General features: G+C 36.3%; 1 long non-coding RNA gene across 1 annotated transcript in view; it reads right to left on the bottom strand.

Annotated features, from left to right (window-relative positions):
- LOC135329762 (uncharacterized) overlaps positions 1-3,319 on the bottom strand; it is a 30,440-nt gene extending 27,121 nt beyond the window's left edge. The window contains exons 1-2 of the long non-coding RNA XR_010391394.1: positions 3,213-3,319; positions 10-67 (exon numbers count right to left, since the gene is read on the bottom strand). This is a non-coding gene — a long non-coding RNA (uncharacterized LOC135329762). The remainder of the gene's footprint in view (positions 1-9; positions 68-3,212) is intronic.
- Positions 3,320-20,592: the final 17,273 nt, after the last annotated feature.

Here is a 20,592-nt window from a genome sequence, read left to right as displayed (position 1 = left end):
GTTTACTACCTTTATTTTAAATCAAGGCCGTGGGTTACATCCAATCTGTTTAAACTCAAGGTCAATCCTGGCATAGAAAAAAAAAGAGGATACAAGATGCCCATTAATACATTTAGACTGAAATCAGTAGAAAGGTGCTCATCATCTGAGGAACAAACGGCAGCCTCTCAAGCAGAAATTGGGGGAGGGAGGGGGCAAAAAACCCCCTAAAAATTCAAGAAATGGGACTTGATAAATGGGTGAGTGAGATTTTATGGTAAGATTCCCCATGATAGCATTAGCCTGCTAATAAAACTGTACTTGAAATTTAAAACAACCAGACCAGCATATAAAGAAATGGGGAATACAACTTTATTAGCTGCTTTTCTGGAAATAGAGACAAGCTACTTTAACTGTGGCTGCAAATCAACTTGAAATACTCTGAACCAAATAAAGGAAGAGAGCGTGTTAATGTTAAACATGGTAAGTCAGTGAAGACCCAGAAACAGAGATCTGCCATAAACGTTAAGATTTTCTCCCTCTTGACTGTAGATGGAGCCATAACATAAGTAAATACCCTCTTGGCGATACAAGTTTGGAATTTGGTGGAATATACATACAGCCTTTTCAGCATTTTTACATTATTGAGGTTTTAATTTTCAGTACAAACAATGTGCAAAGCCCACTGTTTTCCCATTTTCTCAATATGCTCAACAGATTCAGTTCTCCTCAAAAATCCAGAAAGAAAGAAAAACAGTTGTTCAACTTTTATTCTGTCCTGCAATTATCACCTAATCTAACCTTCTTCTCTAACAATTTCTCTGCTTAAGGGCACCTCTAGGGCTGTCAGTCCAGCTGAATTCATTTAGAAAATTAAATCCAAACCTGACTATTCCTATTCATCTCTTACACCCATTATTCCTTTCACAATTTTATGCTACTGTACCAAAAAGTAAGGCAACAACACATTTTGTGGATTTTATTGTATTACATATAAAACATACTGCTGAAATATGGATTTTAGGACTCAGTGAGGAAGGAGGAATCTTAGCACCATCTGACTGAAAGACGTTAGATAAAAGAGGAGCTATTTATAAGAGTAAAATATGTCTACAGTTATTGCTGTGGCTAACAATACAAGGTTCATAAGTAAAATTAATCCTTTCCTTCCTATACCTCGGTCATACCACTTGTTCAAAAAGCAAAGTACTTCTTGGTTCCCTGCAGCAAAATAAACAAAAACCTCCAACAAAACAAATAAGCACAAACATCTGAATAATACATTCTTTCATGCTTCTCAATATATTTTGTCTACTTCATCCTCTAAGAAGGAACTGGTATCAGTAAAGTTCTGAGAGTCAAATTATATATGCAGGAACTTTATCCATGGTAAGGGATTGATATTCGGAATCAGGGTCTGAACACGGAGAGCTGTAACAACCAGAAACACTTTTAAAATTATTATTATTATTTATAAAGTTAAGCTGACTTTCTATCATGGCTGGCAAACTTGCCTGGTTCTAGAAGTTGCAAACCAAAAAGTCACTCCGGCCAAAAGACACTCCTGAAGGAGCCAGAGAGATAAAAGGGAAGGAACAGCACGGCTTACAGGCAGAGGCGAGAAACAGGGACCCTGCACTGCTCTGCGGGATGGGATTAGGTCACTTCAGTCCCTCCCCAAGTCTGAAGTTTTGGATACCTGCAAGGCCATGTATTGCCCTCTATAGTCCCATGACATAGTTCCTTCAGCCACAGTCAAATACATATGAAGTGCAGGTGATTTAAAAGCTTTCAATTGATCACAAATGCCTTATAGCCCTAAATTTATGTGAAAAAAACAGGTACATGAGTTTATATTCAGACTGAGGTTCACTTCTGGTAAACACCTGTGAAACTCATGGTTCTACAAGCACTAATTGTCCAAGTATATTAATTTTTAGTTCAAATTCTCATGAAACTGAATTTCTGATTGTACAGTAAAATTGTACAATTATTAGTTCATGTTACAGTACTTAATAGCTAAATGACAAGACAGTTATCTAAACTTGATAAACTAGTCAGCACTTCCAGGTTCAATATATTTACATTGAATATAGACCGAAATTCAAACTACTGATTAGCTAGGTCAATTACACATCCTACGCATTTCATATAAATTGTATATTTGATGTTGCTAATTGCCATGAAGATGATTTTCAGACTGAAAATTATTTGCTGATTCAATTAACACATTATGTCAATAATGAAAACACTGGGGAATATCCAAGGTTTATTGCAAGGTAATGGATTCTCGGAGGGAAAATAAGATGTATCCTGTTTATCATAAATTCCTTCCTTCAGTTGGACTGTATGGGTACTTAAGGTTAAGAATATACTATACTGAATTGCGGCATAAATTTGTTAACTTATCTCATTTAGGAATAAATTATTTTTTAATCACTCATAGAATACAAAATTATCTATAAGGAGATAAATTTTTTTAAACCAATGAATTAAAAGTTATCTTCTCATCACCCAGAGAATTTCCCTAAATGACTGATAATAACCCTCTTCTGTTACTTTCTTTATTCAGTCATAATACAGAGATATCTGCCAATTTTTACATACTCTTTTTTAATGCAAGGAAAAGCATTCTGTGCAGATGAATGACATGAATTCAGTCTATCCAGATGTTGCAATGTGCTTCAAGTTATATTGTATAAAATATCAGAGATGTCTGTGTTCTAAATAAATGAAAACTTTCTGATTCTGCCTAAATAATTAAAATAGTCACTTTTAAAAGCTAAGCTGTCGAAAAGATGCCCTAGTAAATTCATGTGTAACAGCTATCTATTGTTTTAAGCTACATTCACATATGTAATACTGTCTACTAGATTTACATATTGTGTAATATGAGAGATCTATTTATCTCTCTCTGTGTATAAAGACGAGCAGAGAGAAAAAGATGAAAATAGTTCAGCTGTGCACTGAATCTAGGCACGTGAAGATAAGTTGCCAATTTCCTCCACAGAATGCTTTAAAGTGCATGCCATAAAACAAATTATTTAATTTGCTAGTGTATAGACTAACCTGTATACATCTTTGAAAACGACTGGATAAATCAAGGCTTGGGTCAACTTAGGTCAACAAGAGTTTTGGTACCAATTACAATGGTGGCGGGATCAGTATATTTAAACCAGCTCAACATAGTTCAAAGAGCTCCCCTTACAGTTCCAGTGCTCAAAAGCACTTACCTGAGCTTCCACTTCATGGCTCGGATCACTCCTGAGGAGTAAGGGCATTAGGTCTCAGGTACCTGGTGACCCACAGGCTGAATCATGTGTCTGCAGCATCTAAACCCAGGGGCTGGGGCACAAAGATATTATGTAATTAGGTATAATGAGATCATCTCCTATTTCAAGAAATTCCTTAGTCAAATAAAAGAATCCTTTAACTAAAACAGTTAGAGCAATTCATTTTATTAAGCTCAACATTTTATTTAGGTATTTAGTATCTGCGCTAAGGCCCTTTTTAGTATATGACAATAGAATTTGTTTTCTGGTGTTCTGGCTTAAATTACATAACCATTTCTGGATTTTATGCAAGACATAAAAAAATTAATCACTGATTTACTGCACATTTCCACACACAAACTAATATCTGATCATTATTGAAGATGCAAAACTCTGCTTGGCAGTGAATGCATAAAACAATTTCCAAACATGTGGATGTGTGGAACCTTGTGCAAGAAACCCTCTGATAGTTCAAAATAAAAAACAATACACTGCAGCATTTAATGGGAAAGGTAATGGAAAGTTTAAACTGGGATTTCTTTTCACTTCAGAAACTACTTCAACTGAAACAGGCATTGCAATAAAATAAATTAAAAATATTGCAACATCTATCTCTAATATTTGGTATAATAGTTTTTAAATTTTAGAATTTATTTATATGATAAATTCTTTTGGAACTTCTTTTTAATGACTTCAGAAGATAGCATCTCCTTTTTTTGGTTACCTGTTAAATATGTTTTTAATTCCACTCATTCTTTTGAGTGACAACTTACAGTTATCCATTGTGCTGCTTCCAAGAATAGGAGGTATTTACTCTGCTTCATTTTTGTTTTCAGCTTTCTGTCCTAGACTACTTTTCTGTGAGTTTCAATTAGGGCAACAACACTAGTTTTAGTATCCACAGCAGGTGGAATGACCTTTACCCTATTCCTGATGTGTTTTATGGGGCTTTTGTGAAATGATTTGAGAGCCTAAGAGGAACAACATATAGCAGAAGTTAGTGTCTTCTAAAAGTAAAATTTCATTACTTTATTTTTGCATTTTATTACAGACAAAGCTAATAATAAGGTGGCATTTCAGTTAATCAGAAATTCATCCTCTTTTTAAGGACTCATGCATTTTATTTCCTGGGGGAAAAGAAAAAAAAAAAAAAACAGTGACTGCTAATCCTGATTTGGGAGGTATTTAACTACAGGGCATGGTTCACAGATGTTTTTGTGTCCTCAATAGCTTTACCGGGAAGATAGTTAACTTTGATGATATGAAAATGTCAAGAAGAATTATCAGGGAGAAAAAACTCAAAAAGTTTTCTGAGGTTAAATGGCAACTAGGAACCATCTTTTTTCAAGTAGTAGTAGTAAGAATAAACCATTTCTGATGAGCAGATGGTTCCCTTGAACAAACAGAGGAGGACTGCACTGGAAGAAAATAGAGTGTTTAAAAAGCAAAATCATGCCTCTTGCTAGATATTCTGTCATGTGTACAAAGTAGTTAATCCATCTTTTAGCAAGATTAGCTGTCAGATTAACACATTATCCATGTGAGTCACAGTTAAAGTCTAAACTGAGGATGTGCTTGAAGAATGATGTGCACCCACATGAAGGAAGGTTTACAGAGGCTGACTTACGACACCACTAAGGAATGCAAACCCTGCTTTTTTTTGCTAATGCTGGCCAGAGCTCTGCAAACAGCCATTCTCAAACTCTGTATCATGCTGAGTTGATACAAGCCTTGATGTGGATTTGAACGTCCATATGCAGGCCTCCCATCTGCCACACACATCCATGTATTAACTCCAGGGCATATATGCCTCTATTGTTCTGGACAATATGTATTGAGACGTTTAATAAAGAATTTGCTTACTCAAAATACTCTTTAAATATGTTTGTATACATTCAAGTGCATTAGACTATGCTTTTGGAAAGCCAAGCTTTAGTCAATTCAGTTTCCCTACAGAATAACAGGATGCAATCTGTGAACAGGATGTTTTCTTATCAATCAAGGGAGCACAGATGGAAGTTTTCACAAGCAGCTGATAAGTGTCAACATGCCATTTAGAAAGCCACACCCTCAGTCCTGAGTACACCTATCGTTATATATCCTAGATTCAAAATAAATATAATAAGAGTAATTTCATCTCTATGCAATGGTGGTCCATTGGGAATAACTGGCTTCTAGAGACAATCTCCTGAAAAATTCTACTGAAACAAGTGACCGCAGCTCAGAATGAAAGATTTTTCTCACACCAACATTTGTGTTTCACAGCTTCTTTTTACTCTCCACTCTTATTGCATCCATTGCTTGTTTTTTCACTCTTCAGCAGGCCAAGAAAGCCCCTTTTTTGCACGGCCTGTATCTATATATTTTTACAAGCTTCCAAGTACTGGATAAGAAAAGGAAGCCTTCTTATAGAAGTTTCTTAAAGGCAAGTTGTGGCCAAACATTCCAGGTGGCATCTGAAGGAGCTGAGGCTTCTGTCTATAGCCAATGCTTGCTATCTCTAAGAGCAGCAAAAAGTAAAGAAGAATGTGAAAGAAACTTCCTAATTTTCTTGCCTTTTGGTTCTCTGTATTCAGTCAGGAACCATTTAAAGAGTTCTGGCTTGCTTTGCAGGCACATGGGCCAGCTGGTCTCTATGGGCAACCCCACATGTGCAGTAAAGCACAGCTCAGAATATAAACACTGTATGTTCATAATCTTAAGGACATTCAACAGCCATTTGATTACAGTTCACAGTTACTCGTAATTAGTAAATCCATAGCAGTCAGCAAATTTCATTTTAAAAAAACCTTTCATCTACAACTGTATTAAGGAATTGAATTCACTCGGAAATGAGTAAGCATCAGATCTCAGACACAAAACAGAACACAAGGTTTGATGCAGCCTTTTATATCAGAACAAGCTTGTATAAGACAATTTACCAATTTAGGTCTGACAAAGATTTTAAAGTTAGATTTTAAAAATTCTGAAGCAGAGATTAGTGGCTTAAAGAATAACTTGGAGAAGTATTTGCATGTTGTAGGTCATGTCTTGTGTTTAAAGCCAAGTACATAATATGAACCTAACATGAAATTTTTTTTGGTCAAAACAATGCAATTTCTGATTGCATGAGAGTTAGCTTCAAGTCTTAAGTCTCTTCAATATCATTAAAAAACACTGTGAGAAGCAGCAGGGGAAATTCCAATCAAGTGTCACTACACATCCACATCCAGTCCATTGCAATAAGCAAACAGTGAGGTAACTGTCAGAAGCTGAGCACTTAACAGTCTTACTAAAACAAGGGATCATCCAACCTCTTCAGCTAATTAACACAGATGGCCTATTCCACATTCTATCCAACCCCGAGTGACAACCTCCCAAAGCCAATAAATTCAAAAGTACTAATGGAAACAGCAAACAGGGCCACACCTTATGATGAAATATTTCCTGTATTCACCTTGGAAACCAGAACCATTCTAAATCCATGTTAAGATCAAACTGAGATTCAGTATTGCCCTGTAACTTAAGAAGATCAACTGATCGGTAGCTCCTGCAGAAAACATTTATCTCCGCAGAGAGAAACAATAACTACTAATTGCTTTCATTCTTTGTTTAAATACTATCCCAGTAAGAATGATGACGTTATTTCATGTGTTGATAAATGAAGGTAGTTCCTGCCCCTTTATTTTATCTCCAAAGCACCAGAGAAGACCTGGAGGGTAGGGAGTCATCTGATTTAATATAGATGATAATGAAATACTAGAACAATGAATGAGTAATGAAAACAGTTTTTTTTTTAATGTGTTTGAGCTAAGGGATTTTTTTTTGTCCAGTAGAAACATTCTTTGAATTGTTTCCCCTTATTTCATTTTACATTTCAAAACAACATTCTTTTCTAAGTAGGCAACAGGAACTGAGGCAAGAAACTGCATTAAATAAATCTCTAAAATCTTTCTAAACAGGCTTCAGGCTATGCTGTACTTTTTCTTTCAAATATTTCCATGTAAAATCAGATGTTAACTCTCTGAGTGAACCCATGTGCAAACTCTTTATTCAACAGATTAATGGCTGTGGAGCAACAGGCAACTGAACACATTTCCCCTCACATAAGGTATTCATGACTTTACAGAAAACTTCACATTATTGCAACTACTTTTCAGTCAAATACATTGCATCTAGTGAAGAAGGAAATAAATTGCAACAAGGCTTAATGGGAAACTACAGTAAATGTATTGACACGAGTAGGAATTTGTTTCTTTAAACAGGACCTTACTATTAATTTGATAGATGGATTTTTGCCTCGCTATGCATTTGAAAACAAAACCAAAAAATTCTTTGCCCTGGGATACTTCAGCATTGCCCAGTGTAATACCTTTCTTTGTTGCTACTTTTATGCAGATCCAGGACCCCATCAATAAAACAAGTCAGTCAGCTGCAGTAGAATAACAGCTAAGAAATGTATTAAGATTGATCATCTATGGGGTGAAAATATAGAGGAAAATATTCAAGTCAATATTCTATAATACAATGTTTGCATTCATACTGCATATTAATGTATGTATCTAAATATATATAACACATACACAAACTGTATACACAATTAATGGCCTGGTTTCACTTCTGGCCATTTGATCAACAGGGACATGGTAGATATAGACAAGATAAAACATGCAGGTATTGATGCTTTTACCACAAGAACTGCAATAAACTCATTAACACTTTATGTAAATTTGGCAATATAATAGTGAAAGTAAGGAGAAATTAGACATTCATACATATAATAAAATCCAGTTTACAACAATAAATGTCAAAAAGCAAAACTCTGAAACTTTGGAAGATCTCCTCTTCAAAGATTCAGCCAGCCTCTCTTTAAACTTTTGAGATTAAAATATTTTTTTTTCTGGGAAGGACATTCATAATACTGCCAGGTATTTATTTACAGCTGATCATCCTAGATCCTTTCAGAAATACTGAATCAGATCAATTACTTGGTCTGACCCTGTTTGTTGTGGGAGAGAAGGAGAGTGCCTTCTTTTTCTTTTTAATTTAGTGCAGATTAATATACGGTGTGTGTTTGTGTTGCAGAGAAACATTGTTAAACTGAACATTTTGGGACTACATCACAGTTCAGATGAGAGGAAGTTCATACTTGTGCAACACACTGGTTGCTTATGCAAGTATGTATTTTCAGATATACTAATAACTTCAAAGCATATATACTAAACCCTAAATTCTTGAAATGATAATGGTGGCTGGAACAGCAGAGATAGTGGCAAATCAGCAAACCACAAAGAGTGATAATTTGATCATTGGGTAACAGAATACCTAGGTTCCACTGTGACCCCAAACTTAAAATTAGGTACAGTTCACAGCCTCTGGCATGCAAAGAATTCAAGAAAAAAAGAACCTGAGTAATTAGAATACATAACCTGTATTGTGCTTCAGCTTTCATAATGTCAGTTCCCAATTGCTTTTTAGTTTTTTTCCAGTTTAGGAGCAGCTACTATACTCTTGTCCCAAGAGAGACTGTGATGAATGCAGTACACTGTTGAAGACTTCTTTTGAGCAACAGAGTAGAAAGCCAAGAGGCTTACATAGAAGGTTTAATTTCATTAAATTTGCTTTTCCAAGACCAGTGACTTATAATTTATATTATGGGGTCAGAACAAAGGTCCATCTAGCCGAGTATCCTGATTCCAGCAATGTCTAAGGGTATGTGCCTAAAGAGTAACAAGGGCAAGAATACACGATACATCCTCCTAATATTCTCTTACCCTCTACCTGTTTTCAGCTCAGGGCATTTCTGAACCAGATGTGGTTTCTAAGCATTTAGTAAGCCTCTGTGGATTTCTCTTCCTTGAACTTACCCTTTCCTCCCCTACAGGCATGTAAAGCTTAGCATTTACCATATCATTCAAAGATAAACTGCCCACTTCTGGTTGACATCTCTCCAACAGTGACAATGAATCCTCAAAAACAGAAACAGGTTTCTATACAAAATTCAGAAGTACAGAGAGGAACAACAGGTACTAGCACTAAGAGCGAAACAGTGGGCATTGCCTTCCAAAATACACCAGCCTTGAGTGCATATTGTCTGAACTACAAAGCTGGGGCTGGAGCCATGGTTGGACCCACAGTAAAGCAAGACTGAAGCTAAGAATAAACTCTGAAAAAATGACTTTTTTTTGGAGTACTTCTGTAGCTTGCACTTACTGATCTTTATAGCTATAGTTATTACACTCTAAATACCTCACTATCCCTGCAATTTCAATCCTTGTACTGTTGTGTTGTACTTTGCAATTGACAATTTTTTCCTACTTTCTTCCTTTCAAAATAATTTTGATGTGCTACTCAGTTTGTAAAATGCTTTAAGGATTCCTTGTCAGAAACTACAAATCAAAGATTAAGAATGCTGTTATTTCATGAAAATACCCAACAAAACTGGTATTTTAATGTTAGTAATAACGACAACATGAAATAAGTATTCACCTGCTAGAATGTTGTTTGCCATTCATTACTGAATAATTTAAGATGCTTATATGCAAATTGCTCTGAGGGACATAATTTGAAAACAAATATTGGCAATTGTTTTGTTATCACTGTAGCTGCTTTAAGTAGAAATTGTGTTGTACAAATAAGAACACATACTCACAGTGTGACTAGGACAATGCTTTTAAAAACTTCTCAGAGGTTTGCCATTTGTGACAATTTCTCCTCAGTCTTTAGAGTATAAGTCAATTCACAGTATCCTGTAAAAGAGTATTTTAAAAGCTTAAACACTTGTAAATTTGTTTCTTTATTAATGTTTGATTTTACTGAACAAAAAAGTCTCAGATTAACCTATCAGGTTGGTATCTCACAGAAGGATACACTATAGTTATCATATAAACAAAATAAGGTGTTGGAATGAGGCAGTCCGCAGCCACTAATCAGACACTGAAAGTGAATATTTAAAATCAAATAAAATCTCTTTAAAGGTTCATAACAACCACCATGGATACTGATTCCATCAATATTCCATTTTTTAACTCCAACTCTTATATGTAATGGAACACAGATCAACATCTCAACAACACTTGGGCTAGTTACACATTTATTTCCTTGCATCCGTGATCCCCCTTGTTCCTCTCCTCAAGTGGCTTTTCACCTTTTATCTAAACTTGTCAGAATTTGTGATGACTGCTGACTGGGAGAGCCGCATTGGGCAGAAAAACATGAAATCTCTATTGAAATAAACATGTAGGAAAAAGAAATGGTTATTTCAATTGTAACTACTCTTAATTTTAAAACCATTTTTTTTTTTTTTTTGTTAAATGACAAACCTGCTTCACACTTATGTGCAGGCCTAAAGAAAACAAAACATATCACTGTTATTTTTAGTATTAATTCACATCGGTGCTACCTAATGGCTTTCACTGATTTTGTTGGGATGCAGAAAGGATTGCAGGACAAGTCATGATTTACACCAGCTACTGCAGAGACATGCACACTGGCACAGAGAGGATCTGTAAGTTGTTCAAACCTCTTTGAGCTCATTTTCTTCCCATAACATCTCCTCTTGTACGTACCATACTTCCATATAGAAATCTAAAATTTGGAATTAAAGTGTTTTCTTTAAAGAACCAGTACGAACAAATTAATCTTAAATTTTATTGTGAATTACTATCCTGTATGTAAACATCGTATCAGACAGTAGGGGGCAACTTTCACCCACAAGTCATACTTTATGCATTCTGATATAGAATATAATGACAAATATATTGAAGGGGGTATTTTCAATATTTACCTAAGTTTATTGTGTGGTCTGTAATGATTCTGTAAAATGCAAGGTTTTGTGTTTAAACTCCCATTTTGTTCTCTAGGCAATGTGCTGAGGAAATATCTGATTTATATATTAGAAAAACGGTAAAAAATTAAATAAGAAACTACAATCTAAAATCTGTTGAGAAAAGAAAGAGGAGGACAATTACATTCCTCTAGTTTACTTTCATAGGATTTGTGAGAAGCCAGTCTCAAAAAGATTATTTTTCCACACTCAAATTTTGATAAATGATTCTTCCTGGAATACATGATTTATAAAAACAATAATCTAAGACCTTAAGAACCAGAGCAGGGCCTAATGTAAAAAAGTTAATATCAATGGCAAAATATTCACTACTGACATTAACATGCAAAATTAGACTATGCTTATCAATAAATCCATATTTAAGAATTATTTGATGTCTGTATTGTAGGTTAAATTTTGTATCACTTGAAAAATGAAAGTTTTGTCACTAATTTCTCTAGAGAGCAAATGCTAAAACACAGGCATGGCCTCAGAGGACCAAAAGAAGCAGACAGAAAGTAGGGTTTTTTCCAAGTGTGCTGGACTACATCATATAACTATGATTTGTGGATTAAAAGAGTATATAATTTATAGAATTTAATATGTAACTAACTGATTTCCCTTTAAAATTTATGATTCATTTTTTAAATTATGGGATTGGTGAAAGTAAGGGAAAAGGGGTAGCACACGAAGCATTTTCACGCCAAACCCAGCCAGGTCGAACCATGCAAACACTTGTAATGAAACCACAAAACTAGGGCTAGTCTTGCTAAAAGGTTCACAGAGTGAAGTGGTTAAGCCTATGGTGAGTTTTTAGCAAATCTGGGCCAATTCATGGTTTCAAGTGAAGGATGTCAGGCACTGGGAACCAAATCGTACCAAACTTCACACTCCATTTAAGCTTCAAACTTGAGTGTAAAATACACTGAATCACAAACTACAGTAACAAAACGAAAAACTCATTGCAGAACTTCCTTCAAAAATATCCTGAGACCCTTTAGTAATTCAGGTAGAACTGATAATACCACAGTCCTTGTCAGGAAGTCAGACTAAGTGATTATGAATGTCTCTTCTAGCTGTAAACCGAAAGAATCTGTTTTTTTCAGTGATGTAGCTAACAACTATTTTTCTAAACCTAATTCCACCTTAAAATATAAAGCTCCTGTTTCAGTTAGTGCACTTAAACTGTATTTTTCTTAATACACAGAGCATAACATAAACAAGGATTACAGGATGTGAAAAACATCCACCCTCCAGCAGTTCCTGAAATGAACTTACATTTTCCTGTTACTACTCAGAGAGCATGTGTGTGACTGCTATCAACAGGACTACTTCAGAAACAAAACTAAGCATAAAAAATATAGCAGGGAAGCAGAGCAAACATTTAAAAATAAAAACATATAAAAATATGTCTACCTTGATCTCTTTGTGTCTCACAGCCCCAAATTTGTCAAATATGAATAACAGATAACAAGGTACCACAAGAAATTACTATCTGATGATCTGTGCTTCACGCTGTCTTACAAATTACTATTTCTTTCTTTCTTTCTTTCTTTCTTCTTTTCCCCCTTTTTCCCACGGCTGAGAAGAACCATGCTGTTTTATTATGTTTTGACAGGACTGAACTCCAGGTGAAACCAAGCAGTTGACTTCCACCCCCTTTTCCCCCGACAGGTTTCTCTCCAAGTGGCCTTTCACGAGTTGGCGCACCGGGACCGAACTTGCAGCTCACGTGCCCCATCCCTCGGGTGACCTCCATAGCGATGGACGATGGACGGACGGGAGGAGCTGCGGTTCCTCAGGCTGAGCAAGGTGATCCTGGAGGCGCAGCCACACAGGCTGTGAAGTTCAGTTGCCTGCTCTCACCCCCTTGATCTAGGCTAACCTAAACCTGGCAGACCGGTTTCTGTTAACACCCTGCTAACTGTACCCCGAAGGCAACAAAGCTGCAGAGGTTTAGGGAAACTTTCATTTTCCTAATGTAAAAGCTTCAGGAAAGCTGACTCAATACGAAAACAGGCAAATGAGCAAGCACAAAACCAAAAATCGTATTCAGGGCCGAGGCTGCCAGCTCTGCCTGCCATGCCCCCGCGAGCCCCTCGTGGGAGCAGCTCCCCCTCCTTGGCCATCGGAAACCGGCCCTGGCTACCAGCGCCAGGCCGAGCTCACTTTGGAAGCTCACTTCTGAAATGACACAGGATTCCCTACCATGTCTTGCTTTTGTTTACTGTTCTCTGCTTTTACTCCTCCATTTCTTCCCACTATTGCTCCTCCTTTCTCCTCACGGGACATCTCCATCATCACTTCTCTTGCCTCGGGCCCACCTCGTTCCCCCTGTTGTCCCTCACAGGCAGCGACCCCAGGAAGCAGCCCATACTCCTGTTACCTCAGGCATTCAAAATCACCACACCACCCTAGGTACGCTCAGCTATCAATCCTCTCACCGGTCCCACCCGAACTTTCTTCTTTACCCATCTGGGGGGGCAGCAGCCAGGCTGCTGCTCGCTGCCTCCCGCAGAGCGAGGGGGTCCCGCAGGTCGGAGTAGCACCCCTCTGCGGGCAGGCGCCAGCTCGCCCCTGCTCGAGGCAGCCCTGAAATACACGGCTTTTCCTCACGCGGAGAGGAGGAAAGCTCCAGCCCCAAGCTGAACCCGGAGAGGTTATGAAGGAGAACCACACTGAGGCGTGGAATTAGCTTAAGCACAACACAACGCTAGCAAACAGTTAGGTCTCTTCTCTCAGTAATTGTAGAGCCTTGTTTTGCCCCATGGAAAGTACAAAGATACAAGGGAAGTTTCCATGAAATGCCTAATTCATTTCATCTCTCATTTGAACGAAAGCCTCTCTTTCACAAATATCCCAAATGTCAGTATTTCAAGGATGGTTTCTGTTAGGAGGAAAGGAAAGTAAACTTTTGGGGGAATATATTTGAGGCACTCTTCTTTGTTTACAAAGAACGGGTCCCAAGTCTGTTTGGAGTGCCACAGAAAATAAAATTGTATCAGATAATATCCATAACTACAATATGGGAATATCCAAAGCTGTTGCCCCCTTACCCATTAATTAATTGTACATCCCAGACAGATTGATCTATTTGCTCTGTATCCTCCTGTTCTCTAGTCTTTTCTGCCTCTCTTGATGCAAGTTGCCCAAGAATCCCTGACAGCTGTGGCTGCAGCCGGGGAGCGCGACCCCACACCAGTTAGCCGACCGTGAAAAGCAGCACACGGCCCTCTGCCCGGAGCAGCCGCTTCTTCTGTCTCCACAACACACAGTGATTGCATCGTTCTTCCTATTTGGCTGAGAAAGGGGGTTGACCACAGCCAGCGCTTCTAACCAGTTCTGTGACTGTGGGAATATCAAAGACCCACTTGATGTTTGCCATCAGCACCTTGGTGTACAATGTATAGTTTCCATTTAAGAGCACTTATTCAGCCTTATTTGGGAACAAGCTTAAATCCAGAGTATTCTGAAGGGTGTACAGCTAGTGACTGATCCAATATTGCATCCTTTCCACCTAAGGCCAGATGGACTGTTATGGAAACTTCCAGCTAGAACAGGAGATACTCTTCATTATAGGAACGAACCAAAGGAATACCTAAAACTTAATCCAGTTATTTTATCAAGCTAATAGGGCATCCAGATCAGCATTCTACTTACCAATATCACTTAAATCCCATGTAAGTATGGGCATTTATTAAATTTTTTCTTTTTAAATTCACATGCAACTCTGGAGTAGGGATGAATGAGCAGGCATATCACATAGTGCTGAGAAGTGTTGTAAAGATACACAGCAAGACAGCGTGTTCCTGCAAAGAAGTCATTCTCATTCCTGAAAAAACACACAATGAAGTCACAGTTTTACGGAATTTACAATCATCCAAGTGCAAGAACTAAGGTTACAGGCATGATAGGTTGTGGACCTCCCATTTACTGAAGTGCAAATCAAACACAAAAACTATTTTGATTTATAGAATCCAAGGAGTTTTTATCAATTTTTTGCAAAGCCCTCTATATGCTGATTTTAAGAACAAAGTTCACTTTTAGTAGAAATGTCTTCCTTCCACTCACCTGCTGTAATGAGACTCTCCCCAGAGAATGATGAAAATGCAGGAACAGCACGTCTAACACCCTACAAAATTCACACCAGTAAACTTCTGTGCTCTTCCTAAATAGGTCAACTCAAACAGAAAAGTTATTGAGAAGAGACTTAACAAAACTGCAGAAATCACTGCTTTCCTCAACACGAGTGATGTTGTAGGATCTGTCAATAGCTGTACAGGAGCAGGCCCCCACCCTACTTGTAGGGAGTACAAATGTAATCCCTCATCACTCTTCAACTTCTGTAGAAAGCTCTCTTACTAAAGGCTTTGTGTAGATAAGTGTAAATTCCATTTTAAAATAAATTATTTCTTATTACCCTAACTTGTTTAATTTAAATATAGTTAGGCCACAAAGAGAATGGATATTCTGGCTCAGGTAATATTTCTATATACTGATACATGGACATGATTGATATATTTTATATAGATCATATATTGTTACATTTTATAATTGTTACATTTTTGTTCATTTCATCTAAGGGGTAAGTTATACAAATTACACAACTGACATTAGCAACCTACCACAAGGAGTTTCCAAATGGCTCTGGTTTTGGTATGCCAATATAATTGACCATAATAAAGGAAAGAAGGTTAAGGAATGTTTTTAAAAAGTAGAAAGATTTTCTGTATATTCTCTTTTTAGGTTTGCTGTGTTTCATTTACTATTCATGTGCTGTGTGTTTGGAGTGAGATGATGGGTGGTGCATCTCTTTGGGAAAATAGCCCTATATACAGTAACCTATTTTAAGTTATTCTTTATCACTGAGGCCAAAGGCTGCCAGCTATGTCATACTTAGGATCATGTGGTCAGAATGCAAAATGTAGTCTTCATGCAAAAGAAATTTCAGTTTATTGATTTTTTTGTATTAGAAGGACCACATTTTTCCAATAGTTTTTCAAAGAAAGTTCACTTCTTACAGCTTTAGCGCATAAGGAAATAATTTTGCATTCAACAAGAATGCCAGTTTGTCTAAATAGAAAATAGATTATTTTCCAAATCCACAAAAATGTTCAACAGTTCATTGTTAGATCATGTGCAAGACCTGTCTTGCATTGTTGCAGCTATTGATGTTGGATTACTAGAGTAATACGTATTTTGTTAGAGGGAGACAGGTTTGGGCAGAGGTTGCACATTTATATTCCTCTTTCTCACAGCTCAGAGAACACATTTCTTCACAACTGTACACTTCATATGTTCAGAGTTAATGAATGAAGGGCACAAAGAGTGTAATTTCAATGTGAGCCTGGTATTGTTTGATTAATCTGATTCTTTTCTTACTCTTAAAATAACCTAAGTGGAATATAACAAAAACAGGAATAAACTGTGGTAAACTGGAAAATATATTACTACCGGAAATCTAAAGAAAAATTATCTGAACAAACCACATGGTTAACCATAACATAACTTTTGTCAGTTGCTTCACAAAAGCATGGATGGAAATTTGATGGCATACTGCAGAGCAGGAGGCTTGGAAATCAACACCAAAATGCCTATAGTTATTTGTATTTCCGTACAAAATGTTAAATGGCTGAAACAAATTAAGTACTGACAGAATAAAACAAGATCATGCTTATACCATCCACAGAACTCAAATAAATATTAGTAAGGTGATTGGACAGTATATTAAGTGCAGTGCAAGGGCTGTTTTCACATGCTTAGATCTAAATTTGGTTTAAATAACAAATAAAAATAAAATTGTCTGAAAATTTTCCATAAAACTTACTTGGATTGAGTAAGGTATACCAATGTACATCCCTTTTTCCCTGTAAGGACAGACAAGCATCAGAACAGGTTGCCCAGAGGAGGTGTACAATTTCAGTCCTTGGAGTTTTTCCAAGACTAGACTGGATAAAGCCCCAAGCAACTTGGTCTAACCCTGAAGCTGACCCTGTTTGAGCAGGAGGTTGGATTAGAGACTTCTTGAAGTCCGTTCCAACCTGAATTATCCTATCCTAATGTAGTATCATGCTAAAACATGGTAGTACTATTACAATTAAGAGCCTATAAGCATCTCCATTATTGAAAATTCATATTGGTTTATCCTTTTAGATAAAATATACACAACTGGTATCTGATAATTTACAAGCAGCTTTGTTTTGAAATTAAAATATGCTAGGACTACGTTAGGACTTGATCCCACAAAGTGCTGGGTGCTCGAAGACTGATTCAGCAAGGACCTTAGAAGTAAGGAGTTCTGAAACTTATAAATACATATTCTTCTAAAGCCCACAGCTACAAGATTTAGATGGAGTTTGGTGTTTAAGAATTAAAACATGGGTCTTTATGATCTGTGACTTTCTCGGTCGTGTCCTGTAAATGGTAAGACTATACTATAACAAGAAATAAAACATGGGTCAAATTCTTCCATTGAGTAATTATTCTGATGAAATCAAGTTCTTCAAAACTTACCTCATCACATTTTAAAGATGCAAATAGATTAAAATTAGTCAGCAATATCAAAAAGAAACTAACAAAAATAACAGAGCAATACCTTTGGCATACTATGTCAAAAGCAAATTTTTTAACATATACGTACATAAGGTATCAACCTGAACTTGTATTCTGCAATTATTTCATACAGGCAGCATAGTCCATCCAATTCCATATTAGTTGCAGGACTGAGCTCTAGTTCTAATTACTAGGACCTGTATCACAAACAGTAGTAAAAGTAAGTCTGAGTAAATAAAATAATTAAAAGTAATTAGTTAAATAAAAAGTTAGAAATATTCTTCCTCCTGGGGAATACCTGAAAAACTGAATGGATAAAACACTACCATCTCCTGCATAAAAACCTGTCTACCTAACTGCAACATAAAGCAGCTGTTTTTCTGGCCCTGAAACATGCAATAAGGTATGCTGCACAATTATAAAACTAAATTTAAATTTATTCCTCATTCTAACACAAAATAAGAAAACAAAATTTAACAGCGGATACTTAGTGATGATATCTTTTGTGACTGCTTGGACTATGATAATGTCTTGTTATGTACTGAAGTAATACAAAGCATTTTAAAACAATAAGTATTAATATAAATATTGATATTCAGTTGTAGAAGTTCTATCAGAGACAAGTTACAGTATGTTCATTTAGGATGTTCATTTTTTCATTTTATATCTATTATTATAAGCATATAATATGATAAGCTGAGACTTACTGTACAGCAAAATTGATCAAATTCACATAGATGTTGCCTTGATTCATAATGTATTTGTTCTTAGGTCTTCCATCCCTAGCTTACGGATTATAACAGGTTAAAAACAACACAAAAAAAGGGAATTTTGAGATAAACTTAAGTTTAATTCCTGATTAACATACCTAGGATACCTGGAGAACAGCAGCTATTCTATCACATAAGAAGATAAAACCACAAAGCCGTAAGCTGTAACAATTAATGGGGAACAATATAAATGACAAGACAATTAATAGAGAAGACATCAGCTGATCACCCAAACTTACCCTATTCATCTTACCCAGAAGCCCTGTTACATTTTACATACAGGTTACATCTCAGAAAAATTTCATCAATAGTACAAAAATTATTTTTAAAATATTGACTATTAGTTAATATATTTTAACTAACATTTAAAAATAGGTAGCATCAGCATTAACAAGGCTTTTTTTAATGCAAAAAGGAATGCGTTTACTAACATACTGGACAAAAAAAAGGATACTTTTTGCCTCAAGCTAAACAGTACAAGTGTACGTTTTCTTCAAGCTATTCACAGCTAAAATCTGGACAAAATAGTACCAGCATTACATTTCCTACTTTCCCTGCACAGTGCAGAATTCGGACACAAGATTTAAGAGCATGATGGAAATACAGACTACTTAACGCAAGAACAAAACTTTCTAGTGCGTTTGTATGTTTATGTTGCATAAGATAATGCAATCCATCTGCTGAAAAGTCCTCACTGAATATTTTATCTCTCTTAGTAATAAACATGAATAGAAACCAAGATGTATTTTTTTAAATCAAAAACTGGAAAATAGAGAGCCTCACAAAGAAATAGGTTTAGGAACCTGAGGCAAATTATACATGTTAATGTTGGAGTCGCTGAGAACAGTTAACACGATGTAACCAAATGTCAACTGGAATATTTTGCAGTGACTTACCAAAGAGGTCTGTGTTTAATGAGTATATGAATGCTTGGTTTCTAAGTTTTCAACTTCAGATGGCGAAGATTAAGTGCTAAGAGTGTTACTGTAAACGTTTAAGTGATATGAACATCACTGATTTTCTAATTTTACCACATGGTTTATTTCACTAGAAAACAAGCACCAGTTACACAGTTCTCCTGCAATTCAGTAAACAGTCACCCCCCCCCCCCCCAAAAAAAAAAAGTCAGTACAATTCGCTTCTTTGTTTATATGCAGGATATTTAGTTTGGTTTGCAAAGTATTAGAAGAATAATACAAACCTCCTGGTAGAATACCGCAACTAAATTTCTAAAAAGCCACTCGGTTAATCTCAGTGTTGAATCTAGCTGTTTCAAATTATTGTAATGTATAATAACAGTCTTAATGACAATATAGGTGCACAGAGCCAAAAAAAGCTAGAAGTAGTGGCCAAAACGATGAACTAAGAGCCTGCCCAAATGACAACAAACATATGGCCATTAACTTAAGAATGGAGGGGTTTAGGAATGCAGCTGTCTGTGGTCTCCTGAAAAATCCAGAGGAATGAAATGCTGTGAGGATTGGCAAAGCCTGGATGAGAAGTACTACTCCTGAAGATGGTAGGCCCTAAAATGGAGTCAACCATCAGTTCATGGTGGAATTTAGAGATTTCTGTGGTCAGAATATATTCATTCCATGGCCTCATAATGTACATCAACAAATTAATATTGTATGGATGTCATTTCAAAGCCTACTGAAGACGAAGAGCCATTATTGAAGCCATTAGAGCACAGATGGTTCAAACTATATGCAGATATTCATACTTGCATTTCTGCATTATAACTGCTTTTTTTTTCTGTTGAACTGTAATGAATTGTCTCGTAATCTATTCCATCTTCTTGCCATTAGCAGGCTTTGAATGTTCACAAATAGGAGCAAAGAACTCATTTTCCAGAGCTTTAATCACACAAAGAGGGAATGCCTAATTCTCTAAATGAAATGGTCTGTGATCACTGAAGCAGAGATTTAATATATCACGGCAAATTAGGTAGATTTTAATAAATTACTTATCTCTCTGAATACTTTACATATGCTTATGAAGAAACATAGCCTGTTTGCAAACAGTGGAAATCCACAGCCTATAAAATCCTTTGAAGAAAATGACAAATAAAAAAGTAAATTAAAAAATGAAATGTATTATATCCTCGTTCTCAAGAGACAATCCTTTTGCGGCATTGATTCACAGCTCCATTAAAAATATCAATTAAATCCTTCATTGAGATTGGTTAAAAGCTAGAAAATTAACTTTCCAAGCT

The sequence above is a fragment of the Dromaius novaehollandiae genome, chromosome 13 (genome assembly GCF_036370855.1).
Source record: "Dromaius novaehollandiae isolate bDroNov1 chromosome 13, bDroNov1.hap1, whole genome shotgun sequence".
Classification (NCBI taxonomy): domain Eukaryota; kingdom Metazoa; phylum Chordata; class Aves; order Casuariiformes; family Dromaiidae; genus Dromaius; species Dromaius novaehollandiae.
Note: the sequence above shows the minus strand (reverse complement) of the source record. Positions and strands in the feature narration are given on the sequence as shown.